The sequence below is a fragment of the Vespa velutina genome, unplaced genomic scaffold (genome assembly GCF_912470025.1).
Source record: "Vespa velutina unplaced genomic scaffold, iVesVel2.1, whole genome shotgun sequence".
NCBI lineage: Eukaryota > Metazoa > Arthropoda > Insecta > Hymenoptera > Vespidae > Vespa > Vespa velutina.
This window is the reverse complement of record NW_025920071.1, coordinates 319,776-343,233: the sequence shown is the minus strand read 5'-3', so window position 1 is coordinate 343,233 and position 23,458 is coordinate 319,776. Positions and strand designations below refer to the sequence as shown.

The 23,458-nt window shown below is 30.3% G+C and overlaps 2 long non-coding RNA genes across 6 annotated transcripts; both read left to right on the top strand.

The window, feature by feature from the left end:
- Positions 1–13,206: 13,206 nt before the first annotated feature.
- Positions 13,207–17,223, top strand: LOC124957516. 2 transcript variants are annotated; one of them, XR_007103635.1, is made up of 4 exons: positions 13,207–13,384; positions 13,749–13,890; positions 13,972–14,357; positions 16,930–17,223. It is a non-coding gene; the product is annotated as an uncharacterized LOC124957516 (long non-coding RNA). The 2 variants fall into 2 exon arrangements; XR_007103634.1 differs by lacking the exon at positions 16,930–17,223 and having other exon boundaries at positions 13,208–13,384; positions 13,972–14,582.
- A 1,479-nt stretch (positions 17,224–18,702) lies between these two features.
- Positions 18,703–21,730, top strand: LOC124957515. Of its 4 annotated transcripts, XR_007103633.1 has the most exons (5): positions 18,704–19,114; positions 19,247–19,351; positions 19,427–20,247; positions 20,329–20,839; positions 20,904–21,730. It is a non-coding gene; the product is annotated as an uncharacterized LOC124957515 (long non-coding RNA). The 4 variants fall into 4 exon arrangements; XR_007103632.1 differs by having other exon boundaries at positions 18,703–19,351; positions 20,308–20,839; XR_007103630.1 differs by having other exon boundaries at positions 18,704–19,351.
- The last annotated feature ends 1,728 nt before the right edge of the window (positions 21,731–23,458 follow it).

Sequence of the window (23,458 nt, the reverse complement as noted above, 5' to 3'; positions counted from 1 at the left end):
GAGAGAGAGAGAGAGAGAGAGAGAGGAGAGAAGATGTCTTGCAAATGTTTTTTCCAAAACGAATCTTCGCGCTTCTCCATTTCGCGAGTTTTACCTATCGACCGATTGCATCTTCTAAACTTATTTAAACTTCACCATATTTATACCCTTGTTCGTAGACTATCACGAAATTCGTTGAACCAAGAGGGGAATTGGATCAAGGAGAAGGTTTACGAAAAGAGATCATTCGACTGTATCCATTTATTTTTAAGAGAACTAAATCTTTGAGAATAGATATCATATTAAACATTTGTTCGATTATTCCCATTTATTTTTTTTATTTCTTCAACTTCAATTTATTTGACCAGTTCTAATTTGTTTGTTTACGATTATTATTTTTTTTTCTTCTTTATCAATTCTATAATATTTATATGATTTTGCTGGCTCCTTCTTTCTTTCTCCTTCTTACATTGACTTCTCTATAAACATTTTTCCTATCCATAACATAATCATTTATAATTAAATCATATGGGTAAATATATACACACATATATATATATATATATATATATATATATATATATATATATATATATATATATCAATACTTGGTTTTATCTGTTTGATGAAAAATATAATTGTCATTTATTTTCCAAATTAATATTTTATCTTGTATTAATTTCACACATAAATACATAAGTACAATAATGTAATGTATTTATATTATCTATTTCTCTTTTTCCCACTCTCTCTCTCTCTGTCTTTCTCTCTCCTTCTCTCTATCTCTCTCTTCCACTCTTGTATCATTAGTAAAACTTTGATTTAACACAGCGGATCAATGTTTGTTCTATCGAACTTGTAAAATGCAATCCTCTGATTGTATATTGTTTCTTCATTCCGCTAAAAGAGTATGAAATTTTCAAGATAGGAGAGAATTCATTATGGCCGGGAAAGCATAACGATCGAGAGCAATTTGCGGAGAGCAAGAATATATAAAACGTTTTGTTTCATGCGGATCTCAGCGAGAAAATAGCGAGAGATGACGGCGAGAAGTGTAAGATGATGAAGGAGGACATGGAGAATGTCAGGAAGATTATGAGTAGAAGAGAAAACTACTAACGCCATCAGATGATCATGAAGCCATTGTGAATCTCTGTTTCGACGAATGTAGAAGAGTTGAATATATAGAGAGTATAAGGAAGAGAAACAGAGATAGAGACATAAATAGAGAAACGACTATGGAGGAGAAGGTGGAAGAGCATAACAAAGAACGGTCGGGAGGAGTGATGTATAATGGGGAGGAGGGAAGGGGAAAGGAGCAAAGATAGGAGCAGAGGTAGGAAAGGAGAAGAGAAGAGAGGAGATTAGGTAGATAACTAGTTGAGAGTGGGAGTAGACTGGATGCAACTAAGAAAAAAAAGATAGAGTAAGGAGAGATAGAAAAGATGGCCAGTAGGGGGAGATATAATGAAAAAAGGAAGGCGTGATCAGGAGTACTGAGCGAGTCATGAATGAAGTAACACACGAAACGAACGATATAGTAGCCATGCCATTCTACGACTTTCCGGAACGTCAGCATTCCATTTTTTCTTATCTCGTTATCCTTCTACTTTTGCACGTCCTCGTGCTTTCTCGTGGATCCAACCACGCGATCTTATATTCCAATTTTCTCTTTTATATACGTCATTTATCGATTCTCCACTTCAAAGTAATGAAAGGTAAGAAATAAATTGTTGTGAAAGTTATTGTTCATTCAATTCTGTTTGTTTTGCGGAGTAATAATTGACCGATTATGCGAAAATAAACTTTATGTGCAATACCACTCGCTCATTTTTTGATTTTCTATGAGATTTACTGCTCATTTTCGTGTAATAATCAATTTTATGGAATGAAAATATAATGATGTCTCAATGATAGCATACTTTGACATATTACATAATTATGATTTGTTTTTATTAATTTGATTAAACGAAAAATATAATATATTATTTCTGATTAATACTTTCGAATATTATTATTTTGAATGTGCTACTTTCAGGAATAATTTTCAAGACTTGTAATGTATTTAATAATATAAATACAATAGCTCACATGAGCAAATTACTTATAATAGTCATTTTTCTGTCAGTAGGTTGTTTTACGTGATAGATAATTTGCTCTTTTAAGTATTTCTTAAATAGTTTTCATAATTTTTTATTATAATGATGATATTATTGCCTTCGTGTTTGTTTTCATCTAAAAGCAATTGAGCCATTATTCTGTTGTACTCTAAGAGTTTGTTATTCTGGCACATTATTTTCACTATACAAGGATCATCATAATTGAAATCAAAGAGAGCTTTGCGTGTATTTTATTTTTTGCTTACTTGTTTCTTTATAAAAAGAAATATCATGGAGTTCATTGTTCGCGTGACTGTCGTAGCTGTGACGTAGACGTGTTAGAGGACCATCGCAAAATTTTTCTAAGCGATGGGTGAATTTTTCAATTTCTTCGATTTTTCAATCATGCCAACGACGAATAGGTTCGAAAGTCTGACCCTACTACACCGAACTTGTAGTCACCAAGGTCATCCTTTATATAGATAGCGTCTGCTGTGAGACATCCGGATTTTTCTGATTGCTTCGTTGATATATATGACGTCAGCATTTAGTTTACACTTGCGATTCTCATACGTCGATATTAAAGATTGCCATATTGAATTCTTATCGGTAATTCATACTTCTCTTACTATGATTTTGTACATTCTTTGGCTCAATAGATTAATATAACTATTAATATAATAAGCTACTGGATAAATTCTGAAATTGTAATAGTGATACTGCTGGGAATAGCTGTTACTTCTATTTTTATATAGTTAATTTTATTCATGCAGAAAGTTAATGCTAAGGACAATTGAATTTTCAATTAACTTAATCGAATTTTATCAGCTTTATCAAATAAAAGGTCTAAAGTTTCATCATATGTGATGACATATAACCGATAGAAGTTTTATTGATAAACACGCGTTATAACGAAAATTAGCAAATGTAAGGTATTAATTCTAGTTGCGACGTTCGCTTATACAATAGTTGAAACGATTTAAACATCCATTCGATGAACGGTGCCGATGTTATATTATATCCAGGGAAGAAAAATTTTTGAGAACTTTTCGAATATTTGGGATATAATATTTTTGCTTTAATCCGATAAAATCATAGGGAGTGCGCCAGATATGAACATTACATTGTTTCCGATATCAGACATTATAGTAATATTACATTTACTCCATAAATTAACGATTTACTAAATATATATATATATATATATATAATATGAAGTAGAAGCAGTGTTTATTCGTAATCGGTTTGATTTATTTTAAAAATAATCTGATTAAATAAAATTAGATGTAATGTAAATTCGCGATGTAGAGTCAGTGTTGGTACATATTCTTCATGATCCTGGGACTGAAAGGTCATCGTGCAAAAGATCTACAAAGACTGGTAAGTAAATTTCTTTTTAGACTTTTCTTTAATAATTTTAATAATTTTTTATTATATAACAATGATACTAATAATTTTGTTTCCTTTTTTCAGGTTCAATAAAAGAAGAATCATTCGTCATCGTTCTGAGGTAGGATGCTCATCGTGCAAAGGATCAGTAAACACTACAGTAAGTAAATTTCTTTTTTAAACATTTCTTTCATATTTAAAAAATCTTTCATTATTAAGAAGAACAAAGTTATTATACTAATAAATTTCTTTTTCTTTTTTTTTTTTTTTTTTTTTCAAATAGTCAATGCAATCATGCGGGTGATAGTGTTGTACTGTTTAAATAATATAATAATCATGAATTAGAAGGATCCTTCGTTCGTTAATTTAATTTCGTTTATGTTTCGCGATTTAAGGTTTAGTATCATATGCAATTAAATCGACTGCGAGCAAAGCAGTCAGTCAGAGTTATGATTTGTTCCTGTAAAGTTTAAAATTATTTTTCTTTTTATATTATCACACTATTCACATAGTAGAGTCAGTGCATCAATGAAGATAATCGAATGATAAATACATTTTCTTTTATAAAAGAATATTACTAAGTAAATATTTAAATTTCATACCTAATAATTTCACAATTTTTCTATTAATTTAAATTTAATAAAAATTTTGTTTGTCCTTTTACTGATCATCATTATGATCGTGTCTTATCAGCCTAGAACGAAATTGAGCTATTTCATTTTTAACTTACTTATATATCGAACTACATTGTTTTCAACTTTCTATGGATCCATACTCTTTTAATTTTTGCTTACATCGTGGACGAGTGTTTTGAAACCATCGCAGAACTTCTTAAATAGTGAGTGAACAAATTTAAAATACCTTCAGTGCTTAATCATACCATGATGATGAAAGTGCTCCGAATCAGCACAAGTTACTGATTGTAATTTTTTAAATAAGTTATTGACGAGCATGATCATAAGCAATTCCTCTTTTGTATTTATTCGCAAGTGGCATATTTTTAATTGTCTATATCAATTGTGCATTCTTATTTTTATTAGCTTAGGATAGGATCTTCTTGTTTCATCGGTTTAATTAATTATTTGTGCTACTACTATATTAATATATTATTATTTATATCGTTTTGAACATATTGCATGAAAATACTCGTATATTACTAGGGTGCATATATACTATTGTAGTATGTACTGGTAGTTTTTGCTTTAGTCATTTACGTAATAATCTTTACCCTTGACAATCGATTATAGCAATTGGTACGTACTCCTTATTAATTAAGAATCATACGTGCTTGAGTTAGGGTACCGCAAGTGCCTCAGGGCATACTTCCTATTTGTTTTTGCACTCTGGTGGTATGAGAGACAGTCGTGGAGTGTGCGTGTAGGAATGATCTTTTTGCTATTTTTTAAATACAGATTATTGGTAGGCAAGTAGTACACGTTTTTCTGTGTGGTCCAATATTTAATTTTAAGCAGGTAGGACCGGTGAATGTTGTAATTTCCACTCGAGAGAAAAGTTCCGTCTTCGGGTATAACGCGAAGTTCTAGCAAATTTTATAATTATTCCAGTATATCTGTGTTTATCTTTTTCCCCTTATTTTGATGATGCTTTATACATATATATATATATATATATATATATATATATATATATATATATATATATATATATATATATGTATATATATCAGTTTCAAAGAGTTTAAAAGTCTTTGGATTTATTTAGAAATTCATTTCCTCGAATTAACAAAGATTTGTAAACTTGTTGGATACCAAGCATATTGATACTTTGCATTTTCTTTCGTGGTTGCTTCAAGAATATATAATTTGTTATACATGTAAATATAAAAAATTAAATGTATTAAGGATGCAAAGTAAAAATGATCCTATGAAAAACTGAGACCGCCAGACGTATCATAGATTTAATAATTTCGTTCGGTACTTTATAATTTTTTTAATGCAGAGTATTAATAGTAGGTTTATTGATTAGTTTAAATCTAGGATATATTGGTTTGTTATAAAGGTCAGTGATGAAATGATTGATGAAAATGAAATAAAGAATATAATGGTAGGTATTGTTAAAGATGAATTAGATGGCTTTAAGAAAGAGATAGAAGAAATGATGAAAAAGATGTGGAATATTGTGTCGGCCGGAGTTGCCCAGCGTAATTACTCTGATGTGGCAAAAGAAACGAAGAAAGAAAACATTATTATATTATAGCCGAAGTAACAATAGGAGAGTGAGAGGACAAAAAAGGTAAAAGAGAAGATTGACATCTAAAACATTCCTGTAGGCGTATCAAAGTTGAGGAAAGGAGGAAAGGGAACTCTTATCCTGTGTTGTGAATGTAAGCAAGAACAGAAACGACTGAAATCTACTGCTTTAAATAAATTGGTATTAAGGTACCAAATTATAGAGACGAAAGGCCTATAGCTCAAATCTTTGTAGCTCAACCTAAATTGCAAATATTCAATTTGGCCGAAGAGGAAATGGAATGTAAATGGGAATAAATAATTGAGATGTTACTAAAACAAAATCATTTGGACAAATCAAAGAAAGGGCTCCATATGAGAATTCTGAAAAATATAATTAGAACGAAGGCAGTAGTAATACTAATAGAATGAAGAAGGGTAATGATACATCAATAATTGAGGTGGATTATGAAAGTAAATATTAAATGGAGGAAATGTTATGTTGCTGATTGTATTAATGTAAAGAGATGTTTTGATTGCAATATTATCATGTTGCGAAAAATTATATAGGCCTGATAATATATTTGAAATATGCTGATGATCATAAAAGCAATGACTGTAAAACTGAGAAAGAAAAATGTGTATATTGTATGTATAACAATAAAACCCATACTTTGAAGTTTAATGAAGGACACTATGCTTGGAGTGGTGAATGTCCAATACGCAGGAGGAGGATAGATGAAGAATGGAGGAAAGTCGATTGGGAAGATGCGAAATAGCAGGTGCGGAAGGAAGAACTAATAGTATATACAAATGTACAAAGTTTGCTTAGAGATACAAAGACGAGATACAGCAACAGATTATGAAGAAACTGAATCCTCCAGTTATAGAAGTACCTGAAACTAAACTGACTAGTGAAATTGAGTATAGCAAGATGAATGTACCAGGCTATAGTGTGATTAGATGCGACTCTGAAAATAGAAATACAGTGGGAACAATCTTATATCTAAGATACGATATTAAATATAAAATATTAGTGACGAAAAAAATAGTGCTCAATTATGGTGTGGTGCAATAGGAGTGAAAAAAAAATTGTATAAATGATAATAAAGAAAATCGTATGAAAGATAAATTAGATAATAAAGAAAACCCTACGAAAGAATTAATTAGAGGCGAATCAAGGGATATGAAAAATATAGATAATATAGATTTTGAGATATTAGTCAATAATAATGGATATATCATAGCTGATAATTTCGACATGTATTATGTAAAAAATATTACTAATATAGAAAATCTGTAAATACTCATAAGTTGAAGTAACGAGTAAAAGGATTATGTATCTTAATGAAAGTACAGGAATTAATATAGAAAACTTTGAAATGATTAATATATAGGATTTACATATTATGAGATTGTTAAAAAAGGAAGCTACTGAAGAGGGAATAACTACTGATATATTAAAGTTGGTGTTTTATGGGATAAAGGAGGAATTTGTTGAAATAATAAATAATTCCTTGAAGGAAGATTGCTATCCAGAGATTTGGAAAACATTAACGATAATACCGATTTTAAAAAACAAGCGATTATAGATCGATTAATATGCTACCAATATATGAGAAAGAATTAGTAGTGAAGAAGCAAATAGAAAGGTATTTGGAACTTAATTGTATCATAATGGTACAACCTCTCTTTTAGAAAACCTTATTCATGTGAAACGGTAATTCAAATTGTTGTTTATGAATAAAATTCATTAGTTAGGAAGGGAAAAATGGTGGGAGTAATTTTTATGAATCTTAAGTGAACATTTGAAACAGTAGATAGAAAGAGACTAACTGAAAAATTATATCAAAATAGAATGAGAGGGAATGTTTTAGAATGGTTTAAATCATATCTAAATAATAGAATGTAGCAGGTTCGTTTCAACAACAAATGGTCTAAATTAATTAACACTGATTATGAAATGTAGCATGGATTTGTACTGGGATCCTTACTATTTATTATATATATAATTGATATAATTAAAGTGTACTCTAAAGTATGTAATATACAAATGTTTGTGGATATTAATTAAATTATGTCGCTGGAGAAAGTAGTATGCAGTTAGAATGATAAATGAATAAAGCATTTAATACAGTAGAAGAATGGATGAATATAAATAAATTGAAAATGAATGCATAGAAGACGAAATATATAATAATTAGATGTCTAAGAAAAGAGCTGAAAGGAAATATTGTATTGATATGATTAGTTGGTATATTATAGAACACATAGAGATAATGAAGAACTTAGGAATAATTATAGATCATAAGGTTAAATTTAAGTATCATTGTGATTACATGTAAAAAAAAGGAAAGAAAACTGGTTTTTTTTAATGGAATAGGTATTTATATAGGTAATTATATATCATAATATATTAGATGTACTATATGTAAACTGATCATAGTACTGGATTTTGTTTATAGTGTAACGCTTTTAATGGGTATGGGAGAGACACAGCTGGATAAATTGCAAAAAGTGCAATATCGAATAATGAAAGTTGTATTTCAATGAGATAGATACATATATATGTTTCAAGCGTTGCAGCTTATGTCCATAAGACAGAGGCCATACAAATATACTACAGTATATTTATTTTTAAGATCGTAAGGAAGTTGCTAGATAATTAAGAAATAAGTTAGAAACAGTAGACTATAAAAGTGGCAAGGAAGACATGTAACATGACGCCAATATTGCAATACAATTTCGCATAACTCTTTGTGGGTAAAAGAGTTTATTCTGCGAAGGGATAAAAATATATAACGCCTTACCAGCTAAAATAAAGCAATGTGAAAGGCTCGATCATTTTAAAAGTATGTTTAAAAATTATGTGTATTATAATCTTTAATGTAATAGCTGAGAAAGCTGATATAGTCCTCCCCCCCCCCTCTCTCTCTCTCTGTTGAGTAAATATAACTATTTACATATATATATATATATATATATATATGTATGTATATGTATATATATATGCTTTTTTTCCTTTACAAAATCACTATCAAAGAAAATTCATGACAATATAATATCCAATAATATTTAATTCATGTGGTGCTTATCAGAATTTTTTCTTTAAATCGATATAAAGTATGCGAAGGATATTCGGTCAAAAAAAAATGGAAATTATTCGATACATGAGATAATCCTATAATCTGACATGTAGCTTCGAAAAGACAATATATGTGCACCAAGCATATATTTTCTAGGCTATTTATCTAACAATATATACATTATCAAAGAAAAAAAGTTTGAAGAAATTTCTCAAGAAGAAAAAATTTGTAAACTAAATAAACCATTATATAGACTAAAATAGACAGATAGAGAATGGCATTTAGTAGGTTTTTACTAAGTAAATATTTGATAATCATTTTATAATTATACATTTCAAGAAAAATGTAATTAATTCATGTGTAGATTCAGATATGAACAACGATATTACTATGATATAATAACGACGTTAATAATTAACTAATAAGATCGAAGAATTTAAACAAAATAAATGAAGTTAAGAGTATGCTAATAATTAGATTTAAAATTAGCCATCACATCACAAACATTTTTTAGAAAGGTAGAAAAACGAATAATCAATTTTTATTAAAACGATGTCATTTTATTATTCTTGTAGTTTTTCACAAAATTTTCAAGCGGATTTTCTGGCTACCATTTGGATACTCGTTAAATTTACAAGCTTGACTTATATCCTTCTGAGGTCTTGATATCGATATCATATAGTATCGATGTTATATCGTAAGCGTGAATAATAAATATATAATTATATGTCCGATTAATTTAATTGAAGGATCGAAATTTTCTGAAATATATAAATGGTACATTTTATTAATTAATAATATAAAATTTTGTAAGAAAATCTTATTTAAAATTATGATTTCGATTTAATTGTTATTATTTTACTTTTGGTACCAAAGAAATATGAGAATCCAGAGCATTTTTAATTTCTTATCGAATATTACTTACGATTATATGATTAATACATCTTATTACTAAACTAGATCATCATAGATATACAGCGTAATGCTTAAAGAGGGCATTTTTTTATAAGCCAACTATGATTGGTAAAGAGATATGAGTTACCATTAAAGAAAATTTATGTGTTTTTGTTAGGAAACGTTGTTCTCCATTATACCAGTCTATAGTATGTATGCTGTCTATAGTATAATGCATAGGACTGTCTTAGAACAGGAAGTAAATCGATGCCTTTGAACATTTTCAGTAAATTCTCACTTTCCTGCCACATTGTTGTGAACACCTTATAACTATTACACCCTTAAATCAATCATGCATCCAACTCTCACCTCCTCAAACATAAATCAGTTTAGATCTCTTCCATCTTTCCTTGCAAATATGTTTTTTGACAAATTCTGTAAATCTTGGTGTTAGCCAGATCTTGCTTTTTGATGTAGTAGAATTCTTATGAAAGTATAAACCAGAATCATAAAAATAATATTGTCATCCAATAGGAAGCAAACTTTTTATCCTCGGTAAATTTCATAAGTAATCAGCTAGATGCATCTGAAGGGGAGATAACCAGAAGAGACTTTTCATTCTGTAATACCTAAAAATTAGAGATACAATAAATCCATGATTAATTCTTCGCTCCGAATTTTGTATTTAGTCATTAGGTAAGTTGGTAATTAGCTAATAAGTCCTCATTTCGCAATCTGTAAAATCATTAACCAATAAAAATAATGAGTAATTAGTAAGTAATAAGTCCATATTTTCCATTTTGTGAGACTGTTCATAGATCAGTTAATAAATCTGTATATTGAATTTAATAAAGAATCTAATAAATTTGCAAGATTTTATTAAAAAATCAAAGAGTCTACAAACAGCTCTCTATTCTCTTACTGAAAATTGTCCAACTAACTCATTGGTACGTGAAGCCACACTTGTACGTACACCATTTATAGAAGCTTGTAATATTTATTCTAATACTCTGCCTACTGCCTCATTCTTTCCCCAATTTATTTATCTATCAGATCGAATTTAGGTTTTTTAAGATCAATCTCTGGTAAAAGAATATTATTTACCTATTATTATTTTTATTAAATTGCTTTACTATTACTCACTTATTATTAATAAATTATTTCCAAAACTAGTTTAATATATTTTATAATATTTAATAACTTATTCATTTATAGAAAACCGTTTTTACATAAGAACAGTTTACAATTTCATTTATATACTATGTTCCATTCTGCTCTTAGCTGTGTCCACAACATTTGTATAATTCAACTTCATATTAAATTTCCAGCATATAACATTTTGCGCTCAATTGACTAAGTAAATTCTTGTTTCGCTTCACTGACAATTCTTTCATTTATGGGGGTTGGCAATATAGCACTACATATATGGCTAAAACACATGTGGAGATAAAGTAATTGCTTTTGTAAAACATCCTGCGCACAATGGACATCTTTCTATTACTTTTCTTTTACTACCACTTCTATTTATGTGAACTGGTAATATAGTACTATTACATATACATATGTATGAAACGCACTAATAAAATATACTCCGACATCTTTATAAATATTTAAAAATTCATAAGGTTTTACAGTAGATATATTGAATCTGTATTAATTTTTTAAGCGGTAAAAACAATGTCAATTTTAAATTCTCGAAAAACGACAACTGTGCATGTACACATATAATGACTACAAAAAAATTATAGCAACATGTTTATCTATTCCAGATTTTTTTATATTTATAAATATTACAAATAAAATGAACTGTTATCTGAACAATTTTACAATCAGAATGTTTCTCATCAAAAAAACTATCTCCAAGTTGTCAATTAGGTATTAATAATTGTTCATTTATATTTTTTATTTCTTTTTTTTCAAATGTATCGTTAATATTTTTCTAATGTATCCAGAGAATATGGAAAGTATCGTACTTTCTGTAACAATTAATGTGGAAGTTAATAATTTGATTTGAAGGACTTTGTGATAAGGATGAAAATGTACTTTTTCGAATTTTGACAGTTTTCTAAACAATCTTTCTTACTCTCATGAATTATATTTTGATCATTAATAAATAACACACTTCATTGGTATCATTGAATTATGCATTGGCTATAAAATTTGAACAGTTATGGTTAAGTAATTGTGTTAGTATAATCAGGTTGCAATATTTTGCTTCATTTTAAGCTATTTGCACATATAATAGTTTATGTGATTGTTATTTATATATATTAAACTTTATTTCTTCATCTGTGATAAGGTTAGCAAAAAGGGCAAGAACAGACAACCGATATTTCCAAGAAGCATTCTATCGAATTTCTGTTCTGTGTATTGCTTATATATATATATATAATTTATCGTATCTATTAGGTGAGGTGAAAAACGAAAATATGTTCCTCTGTGAACAAAGAAACGATAATTCACGTTTATTATTCACCCTACTTAAATTTTATTTAATATATTATCTTTTATAAAATTTCTTTATAACCTCTCGTGCTGTTCTCTTGCCTAAGTTCTATTTCCTGATGTCCGTTTCTATTCGAAATCTTAGCGGCTCGACTTGTAGATAACAAAAGACAATGGAAGGGCGGGACATGAGAAGCGCGGCAAATCTAACGTAAGAAAGTATACTTTCTTTAAATATATATATATATAATATCTCGATTAGGTAAGGTGAAGTGATAAACGAAAATAAGTTTCTCTGTGAACAAAGAAACAGCCATTTTTTATTAATAGTTTATTAATAGTTTATTGTTCACTTTGTTTATATTTTATTTAATATCTTTTATAAATTTTCATATTAGCACTTGTGTTACCTTTCTCTTCTGTTATCTTTCATACTGCCTGTTTCTCTTCCAAATTTTATCGGCTCGATTTGTAGGTCACAAAAGATTTTGATTTGTAAATAACAAAGGACAGAAAGTTGAAGAAAGTATACTTTCTTTACATATATATATAACAACCATGTAAAAAAAGAGTCACGTTAACTCCCTGTTCTTGACTATACTAACTATCCTAAAACTATATTTAAAAATTTTGTACATAGTTCAATAACAGTTTACAAAAAGAAATATGAAAGAAATTTTAATGATTTAAACATTCATGAAATACAAGTTTTAGTCAATGTATTAAGTAATATTAGATAATATATATACATAACATTTCAATTAAAATAATTTAAATAAAAGTAATTGAACATTCAAGAAAAACTATTCTTTTTGATTTTTAAACACTTCATTAACTGTTTTCCTGTACCTTCTTACCAATACAGATGTTAAATCAACTTTGACTTAATTGCATTTTGTTACTGAATGGATATATATATATATATATATATATATATAAGAATGGATATATATATGGATATATATACATATATAACATATATAATATATATATATATATATATAATAAATCGAATAGACAAGGTGAGGTAATAAGCGAAAATAAGTTTCTCTAACAAAGAAACGACAATTTACGTTTATTATTTACATTGGTTAAATTTCACACTACAGTCTCGTGCTACTTTTCTCGTGGCTTTCTATTTCTTACTGCCTGTTTCTCTCCCACTTCTTAACGTCTCGATTTGTAGGTAACAAAAGAATTTGTAGATAATAAAAGACATAGGAAGGACGGGGCAAATCTACCTAAAGAAAGTATACTTTCTTTACATATATATCGCCAATTATTCATGTAAGAGAAGTCATTGGTGGGCACTGGCAATTTTTTTCATAATGATAAACATTTCTCCAATAAATGCATATCTTCTATATTTGTGTTTCAAAAATTAAAAAAATATAAAGCGATTTGACTTTATAAGGAACTTAAATTTTGCAAGAATAATATCTTATCTCCATAGCAAAATTTAACAAAATTTATATGGTGAAATTAGAAACCTTGGAAAACATGTTGAAAGATACAACATATAAAACTGCTACTCTACTACGTCACTTGCTTCATGTTACATTAATTATGTATTATGGTCGTCGTATTTCTAACCTAACCTAAACCTAACACAATTACTACTACTACTACTATTATACTTTTCTATATTACTAAACTACTACTTTTAGGTTATCTCCCTTTCTTCTATCTTTGATACGGCAACGGATATGTCGCGGATGCACTAGCAAGTAACTTGCAACATTTCTTGCAAGAGAAACTTTTGTGACATGTGTAACAAAATATGCGTAAACATATCTTAAATAATAACTGGTAAGTTGAACTAATTGCCGTAATTGCTTTCAGATAGCGAAACAACGTGTAATGTAAACAGTTTTTTCTTCTTTCGCATAGTTATTTCTAACTTCCAACGATGTCCAAAATATTTTATGAGAAGTCGTGCGCTAAAGATAATGGAAAAAAAGAGTTGAGCGAAGGAAGGGATACTTAGATAGATTTCATGATGGATATATTTTTCCGAATTTTGGGAAATGAAAAGCAAAAATTATCGGAGTATAATACAAAAACGGAATGTCTTACATAATCTTTCGAGTGAATTTTATATCAGTGAAAATGTAATTACACAATTTACATACACATTTCTATCAGGAATTGAGAAAAATATAAGTAAAATATAGCGATAATAAGATAGATGATGTATATTCGAATAATCGAAATTATTTCTATGCCGTAATGTTTGTTCATGAAAAAGACTCAGATAAAAGAACTCTAACAATTTGGTAAGTAAAGCATACATAAACATATATGAGAATATATGCATAATATAGTATAATAATGAGCATATAAGCATACATAATAATATAAGAATTTTTATTTATATATACAATATTTATAAAGTTTATTCAATATTTTTATATATGTTTATCTTGTTGTATCATATATTAATATACATTATATTTAATTTATTTGTGCTTTTTGTCTATTATCTCTCGTGGTATACAAACTTACTCGCGTTTATTTGCTTGACATTTGATGTTCGGTATAACTGAATTACTCTGCTCTGCTTTAATTTACCTTACAAATTTTATAATATTTAAATTTACAATATACGACGCAAAATATTAAAGTGAGTACAAAATAACCATATATATGATACAAAATACAATATATATATATAATAATATATTGCATAATTTATATAATATAGTTGTTAAAGTATTATTTCTACCATTCTTTCGACACTTACATATAAATGAACATTTTTCTAATCCTACATTATGCTGGCTATGAAAGTTTCGAATCGACATAAGTTACTGTTCATAATTTTTCCAATAAGTTATTGGCGAGCATGATCATTAGTAATTCTGTTTTAGGATTTACAATTATGTTTTTTCATTATTTTCTTATATTATGCATGCCTGTTTTTATTAGCTAAGCTTAAGATCTTGTTTTGTCAATTTCAAAAATTACATTTCTCCACTTTTTTATTCAGTGAACGTGGTCATGTACTAACTTCAATGGCGTCTTTATGCTTTCCAATTAAGGGAAATTATTACTTTAATTGTTTGTATTTAATGAGCTTGCATCTTTGCAGAATATGACGCATATTTCTTACATCTGTTTATACTTCTTTGGCGATTCGTCAGGCAGTCTCTTTGTAATTCGAAGCAAAGTATAAAACTTTTTTTTTGTTCCATATTGTTTACAATTTCTCAATAATAGATATTAGGTAAATTGTTTATATATGGAAAGTAGCATATGGACAATGTGTTCATTGAGACAACGTCTCTATTTATAAGATCATAGATCTAATATGTTTCATATTATTTAATTTTTTACCTGGTCCTCAGGGTATATTTTTTCGCGCCTTTGCAGAATGTATTTCTATAAATATTATTGACTATCGGTATAAATTTGTGCCTTGTGAAGTGTTGTTTCTATGTGATCTAATTATATGATTTTTTTGAATAGCATTTAATTTGTCTTTTCGTTACACAGGATTCATGATTTTTAATAAACAATTGATCTGTTCCAGTATGTAATTATTAAAATTTAGTAGTCAGAGCTGAGTTGTAAGCATGATTCAATTTTAAAATATAATGGGTTTAAAGCTTTTAAGATGTTAAAATCTAGTAGATAAGGAGTTTTATTATAAGTTAATACCCAGTAGATTGGCTTATCGATGGTGAGGATATTCAAATTAGTGTTATGTAAATATGGATTTCGTTTATTACCTCGTGATGTTATTTTTGATCCCCAGCTTGAATGCTTTGCATTATAATTGCCTGCTGCAATGAATTTGATTCTTATTGATTGTAAGAAATCTTTTCATTGATTCATTGTGAATTTAAATCTTGGCAAGGCATAAATTGCCGAGATTAAAAACGAATTATTACGGTGACAAAACACTTCCGAATTAATTATTTGGTAGAAGTTAAAAAAAATTCCCTTATAATTCCTCCAAATAGAAAGCATCTCTTTTATTGATGTATATGTGTTTTCGAAGTACTTTGAGCGAGCTCATCTCTTCTACTCCATGATTTCTCGTCTCCAGTTATGATTTAGCTTTAAAAATGGATCATTTTTTTGACGCTTGAGAAGCAGATCATAATGCGACGGAGCAATCTCTTTCTATAAGAATATATGGAACTTTCGATCTTTGTAACAAAATCAAGTCGTTTCACGTGTTTATGAATGATCGAATTCGACAGATTTAATCTCGTAGCGATGTCGTGTGTTATTATTGGGCAGTTTGCAGTACCTTTATTTTTAGTCTTTATCAGCTTCAATTGGCCTTCCAGAACGTGATGTATCTTCAATATCAAAATTGCCGGAACGAAATTTTTCAAATCAGTTTGAGCCCTGGCGTTCCGTTAAGACATCTTCTCCAAATATGTCACATAACTTTTCTCTCGCTTGAACTGCATTTTTACCTTCTTGGTAATAAAAAATCAAAATATGCCAAAAATGCTTCTTTTGATTTTTCATCTTTAATAGGACACTAAGAAAAAACAACTGCACGGAATCAAACAGAATTGTATACCAATACTCCTTTAAATGTTAGGTGTTAAAATATATAATAATAATATAGTTTAGCATGGAGTTAGCTGCTTAAAAATATAAATAATGCTTCTGTTGGGAAAAAAACGAAATTACTTTCCGAACAACACAATATATTTGATACGCGTTCTATTCACTAAAAAGGTGGAGAGAAATTAGAAATATTTGCGCTTGTACAGATTCCAAACATGGATTGTGCAAATTTTCAGTTTGTAAGTTTCATGATATCAATATTTCTTTCTGGTATTAATCTTCCTCTCTTGTTACTTCTGTAATTTCTTAAATTTTTAGTTACGACAGGACTTTCCGCTGGATTGTATCTCTGTACAGCATACTTCCAAAGGACTTGCGCGTAAACTGTGCATGACGCTATTTACTATGACATTAAATCGGAGTAGAGTTATAAAGGAATAAATTATAATTTACTTATACATTTTTATGTAAAAAGTTTGAAATATACTTTATTAATTAATAGTATAATTATATATGATAAAACAAGGAACGACGCAGAGTCACATATCACAATCTTTACATTCGTACCGTGATCTTCTCCTTATATTATTTTATGAGCACCTTACAGAGTTTTGCAACGTTTTTTTGCTATTTATAATTTTACCAAATGATGGGTAATATTTATGTTACCATATATAATATATCTGTTAATTATTATGACTGATAGGCAGTAGAATTATCATGATTGCTATAATTATTGTTTAACGTCTTATGTTTTTTGACTATATCTTTTAGTAATTGAAGGTAAAATGCACGCATTGTCACTTTTTCATCTTGTACGACCAAAATGCATTTTAAACAGACACACCATGTAAAAGGAAAAAATATTTTTTGAACCATTTAGTACTTCTCTTGATGGATTCAACTATTCTATTATCTACCGTACCCATGTCTGCAATATAGTCCACAATGCAAGATTGTTTTTCGGATAACATGCATCATTCGGTAATTTAATCTTTTTGTGATTATAAAATCTGCGAAGTGAAAAGTGATTAGCATTTATACTTTGCGTTTGCCTTGCCATTTGAGCGATAACATATTAGGCAAAGACCGAAAACATATTTCACGTGCCTTTAATTTTTCATTCATGATAATCATATCCTTTCTTGTATGTTGTTTTACAGTGCATTTGTTGAATTATTGTGGAGACAAGCGAACACTTAGTCAGGCTAATATAAGTCAGGCTAATATACCAATTATTAATAAATAAGTGTGCTTTTTTCCTATATATGATTCTAATAATGAAAATACGATTTCACCTGATTTTCCGTGAGAATTTTCAGTTATTTTTGTTATCTCCGAATCCCTGCATATATAATAAAATTTGAAACGTATCCATTCTTATAATTGCAGAATATAAAAGATTTGATGCCAAATCTATACCGTTTGGATGGAATGTACTGTTTGAACGATAACCTACCCTTGTATAATAATAAACTTTTATTGATGCATATGTCACAAAATGGGTTAAAATTATTTTGAAATGAAAGGCATAGATTATTATACAATTCTCTTATTTTTACTAGCCTAACACTAATCTCAATGAAATAAAGCATTCGCACGAGAAATATTTATATATATCTATTTATATATATATCTATTTATACTACGTTCGAAAATGTTAATATGCAAAAATTTACCTTTTGTCTAACATTCGGAGTAATATAATTTTTTAACTCACGACATTAATAACCTAAGTACAAAAAAACAATAAATCTCACTCAGAGTTGCTACTTGTTCATAAAGTTTTATAAATGAACACAGAATTTTTATCTTATGTCAGATTCTGTTTTTCAACTGATTTGTTTTTTCAACAATTAAAATCAATAAATTCTGCGGAAAAGAATAGCTCGAAATAGTCTAATGGAGTAGCAAATCGATTAATTCGTGTTTTCATTCCAGAGTCATCTGAATTAAGTTTTTGTACTTATTTTTGTTACTTTATCATTATTCTTATCAATATTGTTACTTAATGTTCGAAGTTCTTTCCACATAGTGGGATGTCAGCAATAATTTGATCACAATTGATGACCTCGACGTGATCTTTGTGCATCAAGAGTTCCTACAAAAGGAAAAATGTTTCGGTGTCAGCCATACTGCCTCATCATAAAATTCATGCCTCATGTTCATAACACTTGAAAAAGAATCACGAACATCGGACACCATGTTAAGAGCCAACAGTATACATACAGACTGAAATATCGGACAGTCTCTAAGGCCCTCGATCAAGACATGATCCAGTTGATTTCAAACGTGATACAACAGAATTCAGTGTGAACTTGAATCCAATATCCATGAATCAGTAACAACGGCAAGTTAAACACAGAAGATACAGATGACAAAGGAACTCATTCTGAACAAAAAAATCAAAATAACAACGGACAAATGACGCCACGAAACATTGCGACAGCTTCTTCCATCGCACCAGCGTCAATAACAGGAACAATAGCAGGCAATACTTCTGGTATGTAGAACCTGTACAATTATAATCAATCACCAGGCTATAACAGTATATTGCATGACAAATATTATTCGATGAGTAAACTTAAATTTGCGGCGTTCACCAAAATTCGACCGGATCTCTGGTTCATCATAGCTGAGGCTGAATTCACTACTTTTGGAATCGTTGATGATAAAGTAAAATACCTGACGGTCCTTGAGGCCCTGATTTCAGACATGATACAACAGGAGTTCGCTACAGGTAAATATAAAGCTCTAAGAAACGAGGTAGTCTCACGACTCTCTGATTTTAGACAAAAACAAAGAAATTTTTTAGTGAGTCAATGCTCCCAAATAGAACACCTTCTCAGCTACTGCGACAAATACGCGAATTGGCTGATGGTTTCGCTGATGATACCATATTGCAACAACTTTGGCTTGAACGAATACCAACATATATCAAACCCTATCTGATTACCACAAGTAAACTTCCACTTGATGCTATAGCCGAGTATGCGGGCCGTTTTTACAAGCTGATGCCTTACGTTCAACAGAATAACCAGGTTATGTATGGCAATCTTTACACGCTATTTTGCATCACCGACTCTTTATGACATTGACTCGAAGTTCATAGATATTAAAAAATCTTTTGTGATGGAGTTCAATGAGTTCATATCACAATTGATTCTACTGCAACAACAAAACCAAAAACTGCAGGCTTGGCAATCTCCGAAGCATCATAATCGCACCAGTTCAAGATCATCGACACCTATTCGTAATAGAATCTCCTATTATCACCAAAGTTTTGGCAGAGAAGCAAAACGCTGCCTTTTACCTTATAAATTCGCTTCTATGACAACCTGACAACAACAAATTAGGGAAACTAACGTCGCTGTCATTTGTAAGAGCAGTAAAAGACAGCAACTCCAGACTAAAAGAGCTCGGACTACACTATCAAACAGAAATTCTTGATTGACTCTGGATCGGTCGTGTCCATAATATCTGCAAAAAAGTTTCATAAAAATAGAAATACCGACTCACACTTTATGCTGCAACTTCATTACAAATATACGGCACTAAAATTATCAACCTTGATTTAAATCTCCGCAGAGATTTTTGCTGGTCCTTTATCATCGCAGACTGAAATAGCAATCATCGGTACTGATTTCTTAATTTACTTTTTGATTGATTTAAAATACCAACAATTGATAGATCTAGTGTCTCATCTCTTGTCAAAAGGTAATGCATTGGAAGCACAGCATTACGGCATCTCATCTATAAGTTCAGATTTGTCCACTGAGTATGCCGAACTTTTAAAACAATTCGTTGAAATCACTTGGTCGATTAGCAAGACATGCTGAAATTTAAAAGCACGTCCATTTGCGCACAAAATTATTACGCATGGTCCATTAGTCGTACTGCACGAGCACGTAAACTAGCAGGTGAAAAGGCAGCGGCGGCACAAACTCAAATCAGAGAACTTCTGAACTCCGGAATCATTCAGCAGAATATACGCCAATCCTATTCATCTGATACGATAGATAGACAACACCTGGAGAACGCGCGGTGACTACAGTAAACTCAATGATGCTACTAATCCTGACATATAGTTCTCCGCTCAAACTTTCTGTGTATACACGATAGAAAACATTACAGCAAAATCGACTGCGAAGAAGTATATCTACAACTACCTATACACGTGGACAACATTGAAAAACTGCTATTATAACACCTTGGGTTGAGTACTTAGGTATGCTTTTTTGTCTAAAAAATCACATCCAGTCGTACAAACGATTTATGGACGCATTTTTCAGAGACTTGGACTTCGTCTTCGTCTACGTGGATTGCATTCTGGTATTCTCGGACGATGAAGACTAATATCTGGAACACATACACATTGAACGCTTAAAAGACAACAACGTCGTTATTAATCTCAAAAACTTACTGTTCAACCAAAGAGTAATAAACTTCCTGGGCTATACCATTAATGAACATGGTTACATTACGACGTGCGAACGAGTTGATGCCATTAAAGGATGTCAGAAACCTAAAACTATCGCTGAACTTCGCAGATTTCTCGGCATGATCAACTATCCTTGCTGTATACTTCAGGCAGTTCAGATCATGTTGCCTCACATTTGGCGTGATCCTTAAGGATGCACTCAAATGGTCTAGAGAATATCTTGCTTGCCAAAGAGGAAAAATTCACCGTCACAATAAGATCAAGCCAATCCACATAGACATACTTGATAACCGCTTTAACAATATTCATTTGGACATCACCTTTCTACTGAAGGTCAAACACCACCGATATTGCTTAATTCTTTCGCGACGGCACACCTATTCCAAACTTTGTTGTCTTCCGCGAAAGCGCAGTAACACTTTGTCAGTAACACTTTGTAGCGATCTCTACTCATAATTTTGCAAAAGATGTCACTTCGCAATAATTTATTTTTGCTTCAATATTCATCAATTGATAATTTCTTCTCTCTAGACATTAGTAAGCAAACAGCGATAAAACAGTACAGTTCGTCTTTGTCCCAGGTTCAGGATTACTATTATCTCTTCTTCTCCATTGATTAGTTGTTTTTTTCAACAATGAAATCTTTCAATTCCTGAGATACGAATAATTTGAAAAATCGAAAAAATTTTCCAAATATCAGATATGTCTGTTTGAATTCCTGATTGTTGTCTTGTAAAATCATGAATGGTGAGCTCACAATTTTGAGAGGTCCATTTGATATCATTCGGATTGATGCTTTGTTAATTAACATCTTCAGTTTCATCAGATTTCAATGTACTAAGTAAATGTAATTACCTTATTTTACTTAGTGATGTATTTATATAAGATTTGTTTTCATCATAACTATCCGAATCAGTCTCGCTCACCTGTTTCCGTTGTTTCCCATTATTATATTCCATTTCAAAATGGATAAATATTCTAAAACTTAGAATATTTATTAACATTAAGAGCAAAAAGTGAAATTAGAGATTTTAAGCGATTCGGTACACTTTATTTCTTGTAGATTATTATAAATTATATGAATCTGATACACCATATACTTACAGAAAATAAATGCACTTTTTTCGTATCTTTAGAATTTTTCGAATTTTTAGCAAAATAATTTTGTGTTGCCTTTATTCGCATAGAATACTCTTACCGAGAAAAATTCTTTATTTCTCTGACAATAAAGTCTTTGCCGTATATTGTTAGCGGCAGCATCTGTAAACCAATAAACTGACTGCCGTATCTAGACGGCGTCAGCCGCTATAAACTAATAAATGATTGCCGTGTATAAGCGCTGTCAACCTCCGTGGGCCAAAAAATGGCTGTCGTATTTAAGCGGCATCAACCGCTTTGGTGCACCAAGTTACTGTCTATGTAAACTGCACCCGTCGAGAAAGGGTTAACCATTACTGATCGTTTCATCAGATAGTTTCACCCGTAGCTATACCTCTGAAGGACATGACAAAAGATATCATCATTACTGCTCTATACGTACATTGGACCTGTCATTACGATACACAATACTTACCTAAAGTATTATTGGGCTTAAGAATCAGCTTTAAACCTGACACCAAAACACCCTAACTGACATGCTATATGGTTTCTATTTACCAGATGAAATTTGCGTCACTGCTGAACAACAATCTAAGCCAAAAATCTTTTTGGAGAATCAAAATTCATGCTTGGGCTTAGAAGTACATTGACTGCTCATCATAATAAAGTCAGGATCTTTATTCTAAATGACCTGGACACCTGTTCTCATATATTCGTAAACTGTAATCACATGAAAAATCCACTAATTGTACATTGGTATATATGAGGACCAAATAAGTGACCGAGTTTTCAAAATTAACATCAACGGAGAAGAAAAAAATATTTAAACAGACAGATTGAAGCCTGCATATATAAACAAAACTGACGATGACCAACCAGATCAACAAACCCAACCAAATCACTGGGGTTCCATTACAGATAATTCTAAATGAACTTACACTCGTAAAGTCAATTTCAAACTTCCCGCAGAAACTCACTCAGGGAGTGTCTGTGGCGATCTCGTCGTGACTGTTACGTTTCCTCCAGCAGACACATAATAAATACGCCTCAGAGCCACCAAACGCACACGTAGGAAACCAAAAGTAAAAAGTAACCTAAAGTAAAAGGACAAGAAAGACCCTGAAAAGAAAGGAGACGGAAAAGATGCCGGGAACACGAACAGAATTATTCTTCCTTTGACTCTTCTAGAGATTTTAGCCAAAGCTGCTGGAAGTCATAGTCTATTTGCATCTACTATATATCGAAAATAGTTAACCGTTTGCGGACGAAGCCGCCCGACGGGCGAGCGTCGGTGTGGATGACAGATAT